Source organism: Nannospalax galili, unplaced genomic scaffold (assembly GCF_000622305.1).
Source record: "Nannospalax galili isolate Female #2095 unplaced genomic scaffold, S.galili_v1.0 scaffold290, whole genome shotgun sequence".
In the NCBI taxonomy this organism is placed as follows: Eukaryota; Metazoa; Chordata; class Mammalia; order Rodentia; family Spalacidae; genus Nannospalax; species Nannospalax galili.
Genome location: NW_008331486.1, coordinates 5,353,359 through 5,359,185, shown reverse-complemented (window position 1 = coordinate 5,359,185; position 5,827 = coordinate 5,353,359).

Sequence of the window (5,827 nt, the reverse complement as noted above, 5' to 3'; positions counted from 1 at the left end):
CGCCCCCTCCCTTCCCCTCCCACCCTCCGCGGCCGCACCTGCCGCCGCCGCCGCCGCCTCCCGCCCGCTGGCTCGAAGTCCGGCGGCCGCCCTCGGCGCGTCACTGCCCGGAGCCCCTCCTCTGCCTTCGGAGGTGGGGCCCGCGCTCGACACCTGGCCGTGGGCGCCCCGCCGTGTGCCTCAGTTTACCCCCGAGTGCCAGGGGCCACGGAGTGCCCCTGCCTCTCGGGTTTGGAGTGCTCCCCCCGGAGGCGAAGGCGGGAGGCGCTGAGGGAGGGGAGCGGCCTTAGGCCCAGGGAAGACAGAACTGCCCCCGCCGCCACCTCCGTCGTCCCCCCGCCACCCGCCGTTGACATGGCAACAGACGGCCGCCAGGGGGCGCGGCGACACTGGAGGCGGCGAGCGAGCCACGTTCAGGCCTCTAAGCCCTGGAGGCTACGTAGTCCGGGGAGGCAGGGATGAGACCCCAGGATCCCTCCTGCGCTCGAGCTGGTCTGTCCCGGCTCGGACATCGCAGAATTACCTACCATTGATCCAGCACTCCTGTGCGTTTTGCAGAAGCTGGACGTGCCTGCTGAATCCGGAACCAAACCTGTAAACCAGGATCACCGACCCATTTTACAGAAGGCGCTGCGGACTCAGAAGGGAGGTTATTTTCCCGAAGTTCTTAGTGCGAGCAGATGCTAGTGATGCATCCTGTTTTTATAGTGCGTTGGAGGCCTGCTGTCCTTAGGAGGCCCGACGCCCACCGTCACCCTAAGACCCTACTAGCCATCCCTCCCCCACCAGCATCTCCCTGTCTCCAGTAGCCTGTGCATTCCTCCTAAGGCTCTGCCCAGTGAGCAGCCCCAAGAAAGCTGTCTTTTCTCACTCTCCGCACTCACTCAGTCCGTTCTCGACCTTCCTTCATGCCCATCCCCCGGTCCTTAGTCCTGCCACCCCCAGCCTATCCTGTCCACCTGTTCCACTCAGCCTGCTCCCGATCATTCCAAAGCACAATCAGCATGTATCTCCCGCTACTGTCTTGAAATTCTGAGTGCGTTCACCTGTGCCAGATTCCCAAGCCCTCCTGCCTTTAGGTCTGGGCTCCCTCCTTACACCCAACTCCCATGGATCGCTTGCTGGAAGCCCTCCGATGTTTTGCTTGTTTGAGACTGGGTGTGCTCTACAGTCCTGGATGGCCTGGTCCTCACTGTGTAACCCAGGCTGACCCTCAAACTCAGGGGCAATCGTGTCTCAGTCTTCTAAGTGCCAGCATCCCAGGCATGTGTCACCATGTACGCCTAGCAGTGTTTCCAAGTCTTACCCATATTGTTTGGGCTTGAAGTTTCCTAGGAAGAGGTAGAAATAGTTTTGGTTACCCTGGTAGCCATAAGATGACCTGTTGTGGGAAAAGTCCTGCCAGGAGGGGAAACTGAGGCACAGGGCAAGAAGAAACAATCTTGCAGCATATATTCTTCTTATTTAAATTTTCTTTTTGTCTTTTTGAGTCAGGGTGTCCCTGTAGCCCCAGCTGTCCTGGAACTCACTATGTAGACCAGGCTGCCTCGAACACACAAAGATCTGCCTGCCTCTGCCTCCCAAGTGCTGGGATTAAAGGCGTGCACCACCATGCCCGGCTGTTTTGCTGTTTTTACATTTTATTCATTTTTATTTTATGTGTGTGAGTGTTTTGTCTTCATGTAAGTGCACCCTAGAACCAGCAAGAGTTTTAGATTGTCAAGCCATATATCATGGAATGAACTGAGGCCAGCTTCGTGGATCCAGTACTTATTTGAAGCATGGACTAGGGAGGGAAAAAAATCAGGGGCGAGAGGGAGAGAATAATTTCAGTAATTATAATTTATTGAAGGGAAATAAACAGCTAAGCCCTGCACTTAACCCGTATGGGAAGTATTTCAGTTGTCAGTCGTAGGAAGGGGGCACTACAGTTACCTCCCTTGTGAACATAAGGTGACACTCAGAGGTGACATGATCCGGTCAGGGACACACAGCTACCTGGTCAGTGGTCACACTGGTATTTGAACCTGATCAGTTTGGCATATACTGCAAACAGTTGCCTATGTCAAGGTCCCCCATCCATCTGCATTCAGGGTGAAACTGAAACAAAGCCTAGGTACAGTCCTATCTGCCTTGGTGGTGATAGGAGAACATGGTGGGTGACAGTAGCACTGGGGGCAGGTGGCCTATCATGGGCTTCGGTGGATGTTGCTATCAGATATTTAGGCCACAGCTGATGCTGTTTCTCATGAGCCCTCCCTAAGGCACATCCTGTGGGTAGAAGTCTTAGCAGAGTTTCCGGTGATCTTGTCATCTCAACCCCAACAACTCTGACATCTAGTCACTTCCCCTCAGAGCCTTTGGGCCCTCAGCCCTCCCTAGGGGAAGCAGGAGTGATCAGGAACCTTGGGAAGGCTGACCAGGTCTGGAGGCTCAGATTTTCACAACTGACAAACTCAGGAAGGAAGCAAAAAGAAAGTAACTGTTTCTCACCTTTTCTGACTCTGTTAACCATGACTTTAGGGGAATGTTACCTGGTTTCTGCGGATTATCTCAAGTCAAGGTCCAGCATGTGACCCATCCTCAGTAGACACCTGCTGACTGGCTGGCTGATGACACCCCAAGAGAGCCTCTTGTCCTGTGCCTTTTCACATTTAAGGAAGCCAGGCCTTGTAGTAGGGGACTGTGATCCCAGCTACTCAGGAGACGAGCAGGAAGGTCAAAGGTTCAAGGCCTGTCTGGGCTACAGAGAAAATTGAAGGCCAATCTGGAAAACTTAGTGAGACTTTGTCTTTAAAAAAAAAAAAAGGACTAGGAACATAGCCCTGTAGTAAAGGGCTGGCCTAGCACAAGTAAAGCCCTAGATTCAATCCCCAGTACTCAAAAATTCTCACAGGAAAACTGAGGCACAGGGCAAGAAGGACAGTACCAGCTTTTGTTGTTGGGGTTTTTTATTTTATTTTTTTGGTCTTTTTGAGACAGGGTCTCCCGTAGCCCCAGCTGTCCTGGAACTCACTGTGTAGACCAGGGTGGCCTTGAGCTCACAGAGATCTGCCAGCCTCCGCCTGCCTCTGCCTCCGGAGTGCTGGGATTAAAGGTGTGTGTGCGAGGTAATTATTGCTGTCTAACATTTGGCTGAGTCTTTTACTATCCGTTGTGCTTCCATGTGTCCTGGCTCTCATTGCTCTGTTACTCTTTTTTTTTTTTTCCTTCCTATAGGTTACCTGGGCATAATTTATGATATTTCCAACTTGATTGATCTTCAGTGTTCCTTTTGGGACAGGGTCTCCCTGTAGCCCCAGCCGTGCTGGAACTCACTGTGTAGACCAGGGTGGCCTTGAACTCACAGAGATCTGCCAGCCTCCGCCTGCCTCTGCCTCCGGAGTGCTAGGATTAAAGGTGTGTGTGCACCACCACACCCAGCTGGGGTTTTTATTTTTTTATTTTTATTTTATGTGTATGAGTGTTTTGCCTGCATATAGGTGCACCCATATCATGCAGTGGTCCCAGAGGTCAGACAAGGTTGTCGGATCCCCAGGACCTGGAGTTAGGGAGATTCCCATGTGAGTGCTGGGAATCGAACTTAAGTCCTCTGCAAGAGCGGCCAGTGCTCTTACCTGCTGACCCATTTCTCCAGCCCTGATTTGTTTTTTGAGACCAGGTCTCCCTGTAGCCCCAGCTGGCCTAGAACTTGCTATGTAGACCAGGCTGGTCTCAAACCTTAGACCTTCCTGCTTCAGTCGCCTAAGTAGCTACCACAATCCTCTGCCACCAGGCTTGGTAATATGCCTGCCTCTTACCTCTGGAGTGAGGCTGATCTCCAGCTTTGGACCCTCCTGGATTTGGTCCATGTCCAGGCCCCCCACCCGCTGCCGAGCATGGATCAGGTAAAAGCCTATGGAGGAAGGTAGACTCATGGATGAGAGCTATAAGCTATGGGTGCATTTACTAGTTGGGGGCCACAGACCTGAGAATGGCAGTGTGATCCCCAGGGCCCTACTGAGCCATGGAAATTCTGCTCCCACCAACTCCACTGCTTCTGCCCAGCCTTGTGTTGGTATGCATCACCCCCTTCAACTCCGCAGTATCCCTCCTAGGAGGCTGGATGACTGGTCCAGGTGACAGAAGAGACAGTAGCCTCACTAGGGCCACCCTACCAAGAAGCTGTGGAGTTGGGATTCAAAGTTAGGTCTCTGCTACACTACCCCTAATGTTGGGCAGTCAGTCACCCAGGGAAAAGCGTCAGCTGAGCATCTGCAGTACAGTCCTGGAGCAGGAGCCAGTGTGGACCAGTAAGACCCATTCCTCTTCCAGGAAGCAACATTTCTTAGCTCCGGCTTACACTGGAGGGGCTTGAAGGAAACAAGCGGAGGGAAGTGTGCCATGCCAGTGCAGGCCCAGCCTAGGCAGAAGCCCTCGTTCTGGAGAAGGGAAAGCACTTGGTAGGTGGTCAGGGTTGCAGCAGTGGACTGGCTGGGTGGGCCTCCACCACAGGCGTGGAGGGTCTGTGGGACAGACACCCGCCAGCAGGTTTCCCCAACAACACTCCCAACAGCCACTCGAGGCAGCACAAAAGGATCTCTGAGCCCAGCCACACCACCACACTGAGCCCCATTCATTCTCCCAGGGATACCAGCAACTGTCCTGGCGCCTGGGCCAACGGCAGGCCTGGCTCTAGGGCAGAAAAGGCATCTGTGCCATAGCAACACAGACTCTCCAGGGCCTGGACTCCCGGGTCTCACACCATGCACCCACCTACCCACCACAATTTGCCTGGCTCAGCCTAGTGTGCTCCTTGCCCATGTGCCCACCCTTTAGCCTCAGAGCCAGGGCTTGCTGAGGGCTACAATGAGCTGGCCAGAGACTTCTCCCAGGAAGCCCAGCCTGTCATATGTCATATGTCATATGTCATATGTCACATCCCATGTCATATGTAAGGGAACTGAGGCCCAGAGTAGCAAAGACAGCAATTTGAGAGCTTATCTGTCTCACTGATACCATAGCCATGTCTCATTGGAACTGTCTCCCAGGAGGGAAGTTGGGACTACTGTCTGCCTTCCACTAGGAAGAGCCCCAGCTCTTACCTTGCTATAGGCCTCTCCATGTCATTTGACAACCTGAACTCTGGACCTGGTACTTCACCTATCTGGTCTCTGGTACTCCCTTTCAAAAAAAAAAAAATTTTTTTTTTGGTCTTTTTGAGACAGGGTTTCCCTGTAGCCCCAGCTGTCCTGGAACTCACTATATAGACCAGTCTGACCTTGAACTCACAGAGATCCACCTGCCTCTGCCTCCTGAGTGCTGGGATTAAAGGTGTGTGCCACCATGCCCTGCTAAAAAAATATTTTTATGTACTTATTTACAGACAAGGTTTTACTGTATAGCCCTGGCTAGCCTGGATCTAGCTATATAGACCAGGCTAGTCTCAAACCCCTAGAGATCTGCCTGACAGAATTTCTTGTAGCCCAGGCTAGCCTCAAGCTCACTGCATTACTGAAACTGGCCATGAATCTCTGATCCTTCTGCCTCTACCTCCTGTGCGCTAGGATTACTGGTATGCAATACCATACCTGGCTCATACAGTGCTGGACCTGGAACCCAGAGCTTTCTGTATGCTAGGCAACTACTCTACCAAACCCCTTTGTTTCTTTTTAGCCTCAGTTTCTTCATCTGTGCAGTGGGGGCAGTGCCAATATGTATCTGACAGGTCTGTTACGGGGAATCAAAGGATGATGTATAAAGGCATCCAACTCAGGCCTAGCTCATTCACAGTGCTCAGTAGCAAGACTGATGGCAGTCTTCTTTCCCCAAAGTCCATGGTCTAGAA